A 16,350-nucleotide genomic window follows, 5' to 3' on the forward strand; every position below is an offset into this window, starting at 1 on the left:
ATCTAAAAGCAGAAAAAAAGGTCTCATGAATATCAATTTTTGGGTGCGGAGACAAAGGAAAGATGGATCACAACAGCTGTTTTTAAGTCGCATAATAAAGCTATTATGATAAAAAATAGGAATTATAAATTTAAGTAATCGAATTTCGATTATTTTACAGCAGCTGTAACAGATACAGCTTTCAGTTAAAAAGTAGCAGTACAATTTTAACGTTTGAACTTGAATGAAATGTATTCAAATACTCGCGATCTGCAATCGATGCTTTCATTGACCGAACTGTAAGGCTGTTATAATTAATAACAGCTGAACACAGAACCTTCAACAACTAAAACACATAACACAGAAACTGAAGCACAAAATCTCTTACAATGAGGAATAATGATATTAATCCTCGTTTAATAACAATTACGTCATAATCAGTAATTAAAATTAAATCGTCATAAGTACGTACATAAGATTTCTCAACAGAAAAACACGTTTAAAAACTCCTTACATTTACTCCGACTTATCTTTAAAAAAAAGACAATATTCTGCATCTTGGTCATTTATACTTGATTACTACATCTGTATAGGAATTTCCCATATGAATGGATACGCCCCTCAATGAGATGGTCCAGGTTCGAATCCCAAAGATGGCTGGTCCATACGAATTGGAACTTTGAACAGTCCAAGCTTGGTTAAATGTGTCATCCGGCACTGTTACTTGCGACCCCTGGTCTTTGTCAGGTCTCCTTCTGACGAGCCCTGTGGCCTTGAACAGAGCAACACTGCAACGCAAATGCGGATTTCGTCTATCAAAACGTCCTCCATAACGGCTAATTTGCCCTAATGTTTGATCCATGAACTCCCATGTCTTCTGGATTGGGTCCAAATTTACAAGCCTATGGAATTTAACACTGACTGTTGCTAATCGAAAGTTTGGCATTTTCACGCTAGTTAATAAATAAAAAAATACACATCAGTTTTAAATGATTTCTTTTATAATTAGGACTTCATATAACAGAAATAGCAAACTGTTAGCTCAAACAGTTTCATCACTAGACACTATTTCATGATTATAAGTTTTGAATAATTTTATGTGATCACATGGACTTTAAATAGCCAAAATAATTATAAATTGTTTGCTCAAAATATTATCCATCTCTAACTATTACTTTTCCCCATCTTTCTGGTGCATTGAAAGAACACTTGGGTTTTAGAAGCAATCCAAGATAGACTCCAATTTTGCTCTGACAATTTACCGTTTGCCTGAGTCCTGCTCTCTCAAACCGTAAATCACTTACTAAAGGTTGGGTTTCTTATTTTAACATTTCCTTGGTACTTTTTACAGTACTGTAAACCTCTTTTCCTCTTCTTTTGGCTTCTCGCATTATAACACCCAATTTTCTTACCTTTTTTTCGCCATTTTTGTACTTTCAGTCTTGATAGTGTAGCTTGTTGAATCTCTCCTAAAGATGTTATCCTTGCGTTTGGTTCGTCACTTTAAAAAGTTACTTCTCCCCCCAATATTATGGCTTTAACGCGCATATTGTACCCAATTAACTTTCACCAATTTTCATATCTCTCATGTAGAAACTGCAGAAATTACTAAAACATCTAATCCCAGATAGCAGTGTATGGTTGACTTTAATGTCAGCAGCAACCTTTACCAGAGTGCCCGACAAGGTTTATTAATGATTAGAAAATAAATCATGAAGGAATGTTAAATTTAGTTATGCTAGTTTACGCGCTTTGAAGTTTGCATTAAACTTGCATAAACAACCTTTTAGTAGTGAGAATGAATCTGTCTTTGCTAAACAAGGCAAGGAAAACCTTCTGAAATCTAGGCTTAATCATGATTTGCAAATCAACAGTAGAAAGTGTTTTCAAACAGAGGATAAATTCATCTTGTCAAGATTTATTTTAGATTTTATTAACATCACTAAAACAAAGTTTATTTGTGCTGACTTTTGTATACATTCTTTAGCACTTTGGTGGTAATGGTTGGCCTGATCATTAAACTTTCAACACAAACGAAATGTTACATTTGGGAGTCTTTACAAAGCTAGAATGAAAAAAAAGCAAGAGCAAAGTTTACAGTACCTGTAAATGAAAGGTAAATTTTTAAAGGTTTTTGCATGCTTTCATTCAATATTTAAATAAACAAATTTTGCATACTAGTATTTCCACTAAATTTAAAAAAGGATCAATTATTCAACCTCTCAAATCAAAATACATGGTTTGCATAGGTTACTTACTATCTAGGATGTTATTGCACATTTTTTACGAATATACATTATTATTCAGTTAAGTTTTAAATCAAATTGAAAAAAAAAAACTTTTTTTTTCTTTTAGATCTTTTAAAAATTTACTTTAAATTTATAAAAATATTTTTCATTATTCTTGATATACGTTATTATAATATAACCTTATGCAGAAAAAATAATTTCTTGTCTCTCTTGAAAATGTCTTAAAGCTTACTTGCACCCCCAAGATTACTATGCATTTTCTTGAATATACGTTATTATTATATTTATTTATAAGGAAAAAACATTTACCTTAAAATTGTTTTATAAATTCGCATTATCAAACTTCTACGTACGCAAAATACGCATTATCAAACTTCTTTAACTAATTTATAACACTATCATTTGATTTCTAGCTAAGAAAGTACGCTCAGATATAAAGAAAATTACCTGGCGTTAATAAAACATTCGAAGATAAAGAGAATATTTACTAGTAGCTAAGAACATCAAAGAGTAGAAAGAGCCCCTCGCGTATAAGGCCTTAATGGGCCACAAAAGGGAGATTAAGATATTCCACGAATAAAATCATCATTAAGCCCCTACTTCCTGAATAAAAACAAATAAATGCGTAGGAGAAGAATACGCCCACTGGGAGTTTTAATACAGTTCTTGTGTTACAATATTGCAATTTATGTTGACAGTGAAACTGAGTAAATTTTAAGTAAACAATAATTGGATTATTTTCGCTAGAATGCAAATGTTAAGAAAAGATCGGTTTCAATGTTAGCTCTTGTTTACTTTTTCATTATAATTATTCGAAGAATCGTACGTTCGAAAAAGGCTTAATATACACCAGAGTATTCAGGCGTTTAAGGAGTAACTTTTATTTAATCCTGAAAATTTTATTAGATCCTGAAAGTTTATCTAATGCTTGTTGACATTAAAAAGAAAAATTAAAGATTTTAATAAGCTTGAATAAATATACATTTGTTTAATAGTACTGAATTTAGTTGATGCAAGGAATTATTTGTTGTTGACGTGTGCTTGTTTAGGCAGAGGGGGGGAGATTGTTCTTGTTTTTCCAGTGGCGCCATCTATGGCCAAATATTCGACTTCTGCCACACCATACGTCGCACCCGTTTATAGGGCGGACCCACTTATACATCCATTCATTCATCCACAGATCGTAATTTTGACCTGAATCAGAGAACGATCGATCTCCAATCCAGTACCCCCAGAGGTATTGATTTGTCATGGAAACATGGAGGACTTTTGCGACTCGACAGATTTAACGTGAATCAGTCTCTTTACTACACGGGGAATCTTCGGCCGGCGGGGTTCGAACCCACGAACTCTCGGACAAGGGCCCAGTGCCCTACCGACCAGGCTATCCCGGCCTAAGGAATTGTTTAAGTGTAGCATTTGCTGACGTTGCAGGAAAAATAAATTTTATTTTATAAAAATGAAAAGAGTACAATTAAACGCAATTAGTAAATTAACAAATGCATTGAATGATTTGCTTAATCTAAAGAATCACATTTAGCAAATATCCGTGAATGACTTAAGAAATATGTTTCATAAATAAAATTTATGTACAACTTTGTATGAATAGGTGAAATATTAGATTAATATGTTATGTAATATTGATGAAGCAAAAAAATTAATGAGTTTACAGCTGTGAGTTAAATATATTTACAAATCAAAAATTTGGACAATTATTATAGGTAAAATATTTTATTTACTAAGTTAAGGTACAAGAACAAAACTTTAAAAAGCGAAATCTTCTCGAAACGTCATTAAACATCACAAAAAAAAATATTTTTCTCTTTCGTACTTTCTTTCTTCCCTTCGTACTTTCTTTCTTTATTCATTTATCTATGTATTTATTTATACTCTCTTTTGTTACTTCTTTCTTTCATTCATTCGTTTCGGTTAAGATTATCCGTTGAAGAACGCAGGGTAAAAAGGAAAAAAATACTTTAAAATATGTTACAAATGCTAAAAATAGCAACTGTAGTGAAATTTGTACAGTAAAACTTATAAAAAAAATTAAAAAAATATAATTTATAAATAAAAAAAAACATTTTTGAAACTAAATCTCTTCATCGGTTGATTCCCTTTGATAGAGGAACATTTTTGCCCAATTAGAGAAACATGGTTTCGTGAAAAACGCGTTTACAGTTCGAATAAGGCATATAATATTTTGTGCAAAAGCAAGATGTCTGTTTCTTCTAATAAATAGAGAACATAAAGCTTTTTATCAGCTTTAAAATATACCCTTCTACTTTTAAAATAATTAACTTTACTAAATAAATTTCCCAAAATATTCTTTCACTTTTTTTTTTAAATTTCAACAATATACCATTCAAAAGAAAATTTCATAACTGATCCGTCTTTCTACTGCTGTATTTGAGAACAGAAGTAAAATATTTACAATTTAAATTGAAACACTTGTGGAAAATTTTAAAAAAATACCGCGTTTCATATTAACACATGTTAAGTTCTCGCGTTTCCCCAAAACGCCTATCACTCTCAAATATCCTATTACATCTGTAATTTTATTTATTATTCACTTAATAATTTTTTAACGTGTATATAATTTAAAAAGAGATGTAGCATTTTCACATACCATCCCTCACGTTCACGTACTTATGTTCTAAAATTATTGAGCAATCGCAGTTTGAGGAATCTGCATCATAGGCATGCGCAGTTATTGCAGAACTTACGTATGTGAACATGCTTGATGGTATGTGGAAGTGTTTAATCTTTCTAATGCGATTTCACTTCATTTCTTGTTCAAGCATGTAAGTAACAGCACTTGTAACCCGTAACTATAGTTTGTCTACGGTATGAACTCCCCCTGAGACAAAGTCTGAGGATGTCTGCTGCTATGGAAATAAGAATAGCGCATTTCAGGGAGGGTAGCTTCTCTTCCCTCTAGGGCTAACACAATAAACCAGAGAAAAAGATTATCTTTCTCTCACAGACCGGAGGCAAAACCTGTCCTAAATAGCGACCCCACATCCCTACTTAGAATAGTTACATCTCGTTACCATAGTCACTGCCACAGGTCCAGACGAATGGCTAGGGGAGTTCTTACTTTAGACAAACTGTAAGATACCTTAAAACTGAGTATGCTCTTCGAAACAAACTTATGTAAATGGTAAGGGATATGATACGGTATTGTTAGATCTCTAAGTATAGCTTTAGATGCTGTTACACTGTAAAATATTCCGGATCAAATTACTGTAAAGTATCAACACTAAGGGTGCATCATTAGAAAAATCCATTTTTACCGTAAAATATTTCACCGTAATATTTATTTAATTAGAGTAGTCAGTATTATTACTGCAAAAATTTCGGTATACCATATTTTTCGTTCTGTCGCATTTTCCGGGGAAAATGGATATTACGGTTAAAAGTATTTGCGCACTGAGTGCCCGTACTTTTTACCATAATTTGATCCGGAATTTTTCTGAGGGTAGATGTTTTTTTATGATAGAGTTTACTGTTCTCTTAAAGTAGATGCTCAATTCTTAAATTCAGGACTTTTTTTTCCTACGTATGTCATTTAATTTTTTAAAAAAAGCTTTTTTTTATTAATCACGTTTAATGCTAATTTTTTTTAATCACGTTTAATGTTAGACCCGGATCGGTGTGGCATTTTTGTTTAACGTGAGGTGGTTTTACCGTACCGTTTGTTGTTTATAAATGTAAAGTTATAAAACTTTACATTTATAAACAACAAACTTATACTCAACTTTTTAATTATAAATTTTTTAACTTTTTTTTAATAAAGTGGACAAAAATTTATGTAACATATTATAAATTTATTCAACCGTCTTCAAGTATTTAAATAATTATATTTTTTTAAATATTTTATATTATTTAAATTATTTCTATACAAACATAATATAATATTACACTCCATTCGAAAATGTTCACTATATTACTGTAATGCTTTACATAAATATTTTATTTGAAAAAAAATTCATCCGTTATTGGTTAATCATATTTGTTTAAATTGGGTAAAGCTTTTAAAAAAGAAACATTTAAGTTTTTTTTTACTGAATTATTAACTTTTATAAAAGTTACGACGAATTTACATAAATATTTTCGAAACCAACATACTGCAGCTTAAACTTTTATTTCAGTTCTTTTACCCACTGTTGTCCTTATTTCAAAAAATACTCCTCAGTTCTGCATCTACAAATAATAGAATGGATGATTCAACTTTTATTCGTTTATTTTTATTTATTTATTTTATCCTCTCACATTGCACGTACTCCATGAAAGTTTTTGGGGTCGTGCAGAGCGGAGTTGAGGAGTATCTTTCTGTTTCATATCACGTACCCCACTCTTGTCGCCACGTTCACCCACAAGAGCACCTTTCTATTATTTATTCCCCCATCCCCTACTTTGGATGTTCCAGCCTTCGATCGAATTCGCTTGCTATCCCCTCCCCCTACCCTGTGTTCGATCAAAAAAGAAGGTCGATGCATCAAAGTAGTAAGCAGGATGGAATATAGACGCGTGATAGTGTAGGGATGTTTTACTCTTCGATGCCTTGCTAATGATCGAATAGAATTTTTGAATGGGTGACCGTTTTTGTCAAATGGATAAAGTCGCTTATCTATATTTATAGAAGCAGTTGATCAGTTATTCCGCATGACGATCAAACATTTTGGTTTCGGAATCACTGAATTTTTATTTTCGATCTTTTAGGACTATATGTATTTGCAACAGAAAACTATTTATTTGCAATGTCTATTTTCTTAATACGTTTTATGTCGTCTTTTTTTATTCTTTTTCCTTTACACTTTTAGGCTTTTACAAATTTGGCACACTTATTAACTGTAAAGAAATGCTCTCGACTTATTAGTTGATTAGTTATTCCACAAGAAGAGTGGTTTTGGAACCACTGAATTTTTATTTTTGATCTTTCAGGACTATATGTATTTGCTACATAAAACTATTTATTTGCAATGTCTATTTTCTAAACACACTTTATGTCAGCTTTTCTCATTTTTTCTCCTTTATGGAACATTTTTAAGGCTTTTACAAATTTGGCGAGTTTATTAACTGTAAAGTAATGTTCTCGACTTATTAGTTGATTAGTTATTGCACAAGAAGAGAGGTTTTGGAACCACTGAATTTTTATTTTTGATCTTTCAGGACTATATGTATTTGCTACAGAAAACTATTTATTTGCAATGTCTATTTTCTAAACACACTTTATGTCAGCTTTTTTTATTCTTTTTCCCTTATGGAACACTTTCAGGCTTTCACAAGTTTGGAACACTTATTAACTGTAAAGATATGTTCTCGACTTATTAGTCGATTAGTTATTCCACAAGAAGAGTGGTTTTGGAATCACTGAATTTTTATTTTCGATCTTTTAGGACTATATGTATTTGCAACAGAAAACTATTTATTTACAATGTCTATTTTCTTAATACGTTTTATGTCGAATTTTTTTTATTATTTTTCCTTTATGGAACACTTTTAGGCTTTTACAAATTTGGCACGCTTATTAAGTGTAAAGAAATATTCTCGATTTATTAGTTGATTAGTTATTCCACAAGAAGAGTGGTTTTGGAATCACTGAATTTTTATTTTTTATCTTTTTGGACTGTATGTATTTGCAACAGAAAGCTATTTATTTGCAATTTCTATTTTCTTAATGTGTTTTATGTCAGTTTCTCTTATTCCTTTTCTTTTATGGAACATTTTCAATTCTTTCACAAATTTGGCACGTTTATTAACTGTAAACAAATGTTTTTGACTTATTCCATAGTTATTCCACAAGGAGAGTGGTTTCGTAAAAACTGAATTTTTATTTCTGATCTTTTAAAACAAAATGCATCAGCAACAGAAAATGTTTTATATACATGTGTATTCTCCTAATATGTTTTATGCCTGATCTTGTTATTCTCCTTCCTTCTTGGAACACTTTTAAGGATTTTACAAATTTGACACTCCAACGAGCTATAAGCAAATTTCTTTTATTTATAGTTTATCAGTTCTTCAAATTAAGAACAAGCATTTTAGATTTGGAATCACTAACTTATTTTCGATCTTTTAGAACTAGGTGTATTTACAACAAAAAAAGATTTAGTTTAAATGATTATGTTTGTAATACGTTACATGCCGGAAGTTCTTATTATTTTTCCTTTATAGAACACTTTCAAGGATTTTACAAATTTGACACGTATTGTAAGCAAGTGTCGTATTTTTAATAGCAAATCAGTTTTTCCCCAAAAATATTAAACATTTTAGTTTTGGATTCACTGAATTTTACTTTCTAACTTTAAGGTCTAAATGTGTTTGTCACATAGAACGATTTGTTTGCTTTATCCATTTTTCGTAATAAAGAATTTTCTCAATTTTACTTTATGAAAATTTCTTAAAGATTTTAGAAATTTGATACGTCACCTAACTGTATGCAAATAATCTATTTTTAAGATTGATCAGTTCTTCGAAATGAAGAACATACATTTTAGTTTTGGAACTTTTAAAATTTTCATTTTCGATCTCTTAGGAATTTGCAACAGAAAACGATTTATTTGCAGTATGATACATTTTCTAAACGTTTTTCTCGTACTTTTTCCTCTATGAAACACTTTTCAATTTTGTCACACTAGTTGACCAAAAGCAAGTTTTCAATACTCATTGCCCTGCCCAATTTTCGATAAGTTAGATTATTCAAACTTTGACTAGAATTCTATGCATGTATGTTGAAAATACAGGTTGCATTTGTTTCTTTAATGGTACAAGCAAACTTTTTTGAAATTTTTTCCTCAATCTTCTATTCTATTAAAAAAACTAACTAATAACTAAAAAGATATAATAAATAAATTGTGAAATATTTAAAAACTTCCTTTTTAAAAAAGGAAAAAGGCGACGAAAATAATTCTGTTTTTATCAAACAGAAATTAAAATAGGAATTACTTTCGTAATAAGCCTCTATCACTCCCAAAAATCTCACTCATGCACGTTTTGTCGAAAATGATACACTCATCATTTTTTGCAGTTTGATCTGACATAAACAGAACTCTTTTTTTTTCTTTTTAGTTAACTTTAAATGGTTGCTTCCAAAATTTTTCTTAAGTTTTTATTTTATTATTTTTACATTTTAAAAGGGTTTAAATTTTAGAAAAAAGAGTAGTAAAAAGTAAATAGGATTTATTTCCCTTCGTTTTATGCGCCATCTTTACCTCTCCATCCTTTATCAACATAGCCTCAAACCTGAATCTACAATGAACCGAAATACAGATATGTCAAGGGCTTGAACATATATTAAAAAAAACTGTAAAAAAATATATAAACAGCCGAGAGACAATTGTAAAATCATTTTGGCCATTTGTTGAAGTGCAAAAGCGATGTGTAGTGGGGAGGTATCTACATAATTAGTTTACCCCTCTTCGCAGAAGATGGGGGTTAATAAAATGTCCCATCCCCCTTAGAGATGAGTCAGATGAAACTTTTAATGAAAAAGAATATATTAAATTAAAAGAATTTGGAATTTGCTTTTCCAGATGAGTTCATTACTGTCTTTCAAACCAATTAAATATACCTTTGCAATTCCCCTCCTCCAGAATGTTAAATTAAAAGGTGGATGGCTATTTAGAGACGTATTTTAGCGGATTATTTTGAAGTAAAAAAATTGATGAAGGAAAAGTCTTTGTAATGCACCGTTAAAATTTTCATTATAAAATTTACGATAAAATAACCGACAGCAGTCTGTCTATCCCATTAACTTCAAAGTCTGCGGACCATTTTTTTTTTACTTTTACGGTTTTCAAACCGTTTACAACTAGTATAGTTAAAAACCCATAAATACTAAACTACATGGTTTTTTTTACTTTTACGGGTTTCAAACCGTTTACAACTAGTATGGTTAAAAACCCATAAATACTAAACTACATGGGTTTTTTTTACTTTTACGGTTTTCAAACCGTTTACAACTAGTATAGTTAAAAACCCATAAATACTAAACTACATGGATTTTTTTTTTACTTTTACGGGTTTCAAACCGTTTACAACTAGTATAGTTAAAACCCATAAATACACGGTTTTTTAACCATTTACAGCTAGCTTGGTTTAAGACTGTCAAAAAGAAACTTAACAGGGCATTGGCGCTAGGTTTTCGTTGGGTAAAATAAAATAAAATAACCGGCCTGCCTTTAATAGGGCGTACGGCGTAATTTTTTTTAATTCACAATTCAAGAAAGATTAAGCTTCACAACATAGCAGGCAATGATACAAACAAATTACAACAAATAAGCAATAATACAAACAATAGGTTACACAATAATTTACGACTAAAAGTGGGTTAGCATCAATTGCAAAATTAAATCCATAGTAAATAAACCTTAGAAAAGTAAAATCATGCAAGGGGATAAAACACCAGTATAAGGCAACCAAGTATAAAAGATGATTTTAAAAATGAGAAGGAAAAAAAAAAAGTTAAAAGGTGTTTAGATAGATAAATCTAAGAGAACAATAAAATCAAGTAAATTGTAAAATCAAAACCCAAAAGGGAAAAAGGGATTGTAAAATCAGAAGAAGTTAAAATCAAAAGGGCTCGTAAAATCTAAAATAGTTAAAATCTATTAGAGAATTAGTTAAAAAATTGGAGAATTAGTTTTCGTTGGGTAATGGGCACTGAAGTTAGGTTGCTGTGTTTTATCAAATGAACCTTGGAATGTGGTTTAATTAATTTATTTGATTGTTTCACCTATCGTAAGAGATCGGAATTTCTAGACTTATTTTGTTAAGCAGCTTTATGGAACTGCCTTCTACCTGTGAATGAGAGTATCGTATTCGAATAGTCCAGAGTCACAAATTCGGGAGTGGAGTAAACTGAAAACTCTTCATGTGCTGATGGGAAGGGTACCTGGCTATAAGGAACAAAGTGGCTTCATTAGATGGACCTCGTTGGTGTGATAAAATTTTGGTTGTTTAGCCGTATTGGGGGGAAAAAGTTGGTGGTTTTTCTCACAGTTAACGGTTTGAATACCATCCTATTTAGGGGTTATTTGATTGTTTTGCTTGAATATAGTAAAATAACAATGAAATAAATTGTTATTTAAAAATGATTTCCGAGAAGTTTTCAACAATGTGGAAGTGTCATAAATCAAGTTGTTTATACAAAAAACTTATAATACAACTACTTTACTTATTATGCAAACTTATTATAGAACTTATTTTTTATTATGCAACTGTTTTTATTATACAACAAGCAAAACCTACACAACGCCAACTGTATTATAAATGAATAAACTGAGAAAGAATTAGTTAATAACTATCAAAAAACTTAAATTACATGCATAAAGTAAATCAGTATGATTTAGCTAGGGTATCTAAAGATCAAAAGCTAAACAACAAATGTCTAAATATTGTTAAATCTAAAGACTAAAGTAACTAAACATTTTAAAATCTAAATTAAAAATATTTAAATATTGGGAAATCTAACAATATAACAACAGTTTTTAACTAAATATCATGAAGTCTATAAATAATACGTGTTTATAGATTATGAAGTGAAAATGATAAGTTCTTCGTTAGTGTTTAAATAATAATTGCCTAAAAATTATGTAAATCGAAATATCGTTAAATCTAAATGATAATTCTATATGATTTATATTCAGAAGGATTGCTGTATTATTGACATTTAGAAGGAGTGCTGGATATTACTTTCAATAATTGTTTATATTTATTAAAATAAAAGTTTCTTCCTTTATTTAATAACTTCAAAAATGCAAAAAAAAAATTATTATCGTATTCTTTCTACATTTAGTTAAATGGACAGAATATTTTATATACTTTAATAGTTAACGTAATTTTTAATATAGAAAACAAACAAAAATAACATCGCTGATTTCTATTAGCAAATTTTATTTAAATTTAATTATTTGAATTTGAATTTTGTTGAATTTTATTTGCATTCAATCCGTGAGAATAATTTAATTCAACTTATTTTTTTCTTAATCATTTCCATCTTCGCTTTCTTCCATTTTAGAAAAAAAAGTTACAAAATGCTGGAATTCAAATATCGAGAGAAAGTTACTCTTTATAGTCCAGGTATTTGCCACGGAAAATTCAATTTTTGCTCTGTATTTTATCAAAGAGAAGTGAAAGAAAAGAAATCTACTGACCAAGAAATAGAAAGTATGAAACATAAATTTAAAGTCAGATTTTTTATATATATATAAGTTAAGATTCGCGGTTCCTAGAATTCAATTTTGCCTATTTATTGTTTTCTTACCGTTTCATTTTGATAGTATAAGATATTTTAAAAAATTTTTACTCTTTTTCAATTTCTGTTTGAATCTTTTTTCTGATACCGGCTGGTATCTTCAAAGTATTTTGCATTTTGAATATTTCAATTTCTCGTTTCTTTTTCGTTTTACCAATCTCGATATTTTCCCCTTTTTAAAACCATAAATATTTACTAGATGATTTATTTCAAAGGTTTAATCAAAAGTAGTTTAAAAGCAATAATAATTTCAATAAATTATAAGCGAAATTGTCACTCTCATCCTGGTGAATTTTCATTGCAATTTACGCAGACTAGAAAATTAGAACTTTTTTTTAAAGTAAACCCTGTTTCAAAATTAAAAAAAAGTTCAAATATCCAATTTTCTACAAGCAATTTTAAGTACTAAACCTTAACCGCGTTAAATTCAAACGATTTTAAATGCGTTTTTTCAAAATATTTAATTTTTTGAATTACTATGAGCAAATATAGACTAAAAATTATGTAAAAGAAATATGAAATAGAAATAAGGTTTAAGAATATTAATTAATTTTAATAAATTACACGCGAAATTGCTACTCTCATCCTGGAGAATTTTAATTGCAATTTACTCAGACTAAAAAATTAGAACTTTTTTCTAAACTAAACCGTGTTACGAAATAAAAAAAAATCCAAAAATCCAATTTCCTACAAGCATTTAGCGAGCTTTTTAAGTACTAAACATTAACCTCGTTAAATTCAATTGATTTTAAATGAATTTTTTCAAAATATTTAATTTTTTGAATTACTTTGAACAAATATCAACTAAAAATTATGTAAAGCAAATATGAAATGAGGTTTTAGAATGTTAATTAGTGCAACAATGATGATTTAAATTCGTGTTTATTAGAAGTATTCTTTGAAGTTACAATCAAATAGATTAAAAGTATTATACATGTATTCAGCTTAATGTTTTTTTATTATAAGATTCTGGTGTTATTGTAAGATTCTTTTGAAATTTTGAAGTTTTCGTAACAAGTGTCTTCTAAAACTAAATTTGATTAAATTTGCAAATAGAAATACGCTTTTTGAATGTTTACTAGTGCTTTTATTAGTTAACATTAGAATCATTCTTTGGCACTGTAAGTGAATAGATTGAAAGCATCAAACACACAATCAGTTAAATCTTTTTTATGTAGGTTCTCATAGAAATGTAAGCTCATTTTGACATTTTGGGAATTTTCATAAACAAATATCTTCTAACAAATAATGTAAAAAAAAGGATATGCTAATACAAATATATGCTTTTGGAATGCTTACTAGTAGCACGTAAATTGAAACACGTGTACTTAAAACGTACTCTTCAATTGAATAGTTCGAAAATATTATAAACGTATTCAATTTAATGTTGTTGATTTTTTAAAAACTTATATGATTGTAAGCTCCTTCAGTAATAATTAGAGGTAACAAAAGCAGTCACATTTATAAATAAAATGAACTCATATTGAACACAACTTCACAAAATGAATATGTCTTCTTCTATTTTTAGGTAACGTTATTACTTCCCTCTTCAAAAAAGCAGATCGCAAAAAACTAACTAATTAAAAAGATTCTTTGGTACGTGAAGATTTTATTGCATTCTAAATTTATAATTTAATTCCGAATTTATAAAGTAGTTAAATTTAATTTCATGGATAAGGACTTCGCAATCAAAAAATGCTTACGATTCAATGCGCCGCTCAATATGAAGTTCAAAATATTTTTAGTTCTTAGTAAGAATAATTTCATTTATTTTGTTTCATTTTATTTAAATTTCTATTAACATTATAAATGAATTTATGAATACTTTAGATTTGTTGGCATTTTGAAAAATCAAACTGTAAATTTTGTGAGAGTTTTTTTTTAAATACTTTTTTACAATTTCAGGATATATGTGTTCAAATTAGTGGATTATTTTCATCACATTTGGAAAAGAAATTATTCATAAGTCTAAATACCGTTAAAGATTTTGCTTTTATTTTTTCGTTTGTGTTAGATTATTTAAAAGGTATATTAATAACATGCTTATAATGTGGATATTTTAATCTGCTATTGTTCTGTTGAGATATCTAAAGCAAACTATAACCAAAAAGCCATTGAGTTCAAAATAATTAAGATACCCAAAATAGTTAGTACACTTTCAGCATAATTAATGACCATAAGAAGAAATCATCATCGGTCTCAAGATACGAAGAATGGTGAAATCTGCATTTAGTTGTCATTTGCTATATTGATGCCTCTATATAGCATCAAAACTGCTGTATGTCCCCACTGCTGACTCAAATTCTGGTTTGTAATACTATACCTATGTAAGTTGGTAGGGAGAGTGTATGCATTTTACAGAGCGTTATTTGTTAAAGAAGCGTAATTATTTTAAGGAAGACGATTAGAGTCAAACAATTAAAAATAACCATTAGATATTTTCCGGTATTAAGACAACTGACAATTTTCCTTTTTCATTTAATTCATCAAATGTTGCCCATTATTATTTTATCATAAAAAACCTATTTAATCTTGGGGATACCTTTATCTAGATTATGGTTGGCATAGTCTACAACTGCTTACTCCATATTGGTGACCCGGACGTGATATGAACCCGCCTACATCGAAAGTAACGCCCACTTCAATTAGAACGCACGTACTTCAATGTGTGGTGTATATTGAACAGTTGACTTGCCATTTAAGACTGCGTCATCGTCCTCCTCATGCTGCTGCTACTCAGTCTCTATCGCACGTAAGAGGATCCTGCGCACAATAGACTGCTACTAGCAACACAGGAGAGACCACACACACAACCGTGAACTTCGTACAGCTCTCATCACAAGCGCTTAAAATCCGGTGAACTTAATACAGCTCTCTCGGTCTTTCGCAAATACGGCAACTACGTTCATTGAATTCTATTTCTGATAAAATTCTGGTGGGGGAGTATTGTTGCTTAACTACCACTACGGTAATTAAATATCAATTCACTAGTATATAAGACATGCTAACTCGATTCAATCTTTTATTTTAGCAACAAGAACAAGAAAGTTTTCACCTCAACGACCCTCACCTGATGATGAAGGGGTAAGGGGTCACTCCGGCCCTAGGTACCCTGGTCAACCGATACGACTGCGAATGCTCAATCTTAGGAGTTACATTTTTGATAGATGAAGGTTGGCATAGTCTAAAGCTGATTTCTCCATAAAGCATAATGATTTTTAATAAATAATATTTCTATTCTTATTATTTCTAATATTGTTATCAACAATATTAATAATAATAATATTTCTATTGTTGTTTAATATTGTGTTATAATTTACCAATTCGTGCAGAAAGAACCATAATTTTTTTAATTTTCAACAAATGATGTAAATATATATGTATATTTATTTCTACACTATTATTTATCACATTCTAAGGAAGAATAAAATAAATTAAATGGGAATAATAATCCTTTAAAACGCGTGGAAAACGCGTTTCCTCTTTTTGGAGCATTTTCTTAAATATGCAATATATTATCTTCGTCTCTGGGCGATTCTTTCGTTACGTGTGTTACTTTTACACGACATATTTCAACTTTAACACTTATTATAATAAACTTGTTAGATATTTTTTATGTTTTTCTTAATTTGTTGTTAAATCTACATGTGTTGTAAGTTTTCAAAACGAAGATTGAAGGCGCAAATTAATTTGATGTTGAAAAAAAAATTTTCTGAAATTTTGTTACGTGTGTTACCCTTTATAATGCTAGATATTTGAAACTTTGAATATATTCATTTAATTCTGTGAAGTATAAAGGCAAAAAATTAAGATATTTTCTTTTATAGAGAGATACAATATCGAAGCTGTGTTTAGTGATTTTTA

This window comes from Parasteatoda tepidariorum, chromosome 1 (genome assembly GCF_982258835.1).
Source record: "Parasteatoda tepidariorum strain Cologne lab strain chromosome 1, Ptep-v5.0, whole genome shotgun sequence".
NCBI classification, from domain to species: Eukaryota; Metazoa; Arthropoda; class Arachnida; order Araneae; family Theridiidae; genus Parasteatoda; species Parasteatoda tepidariorum.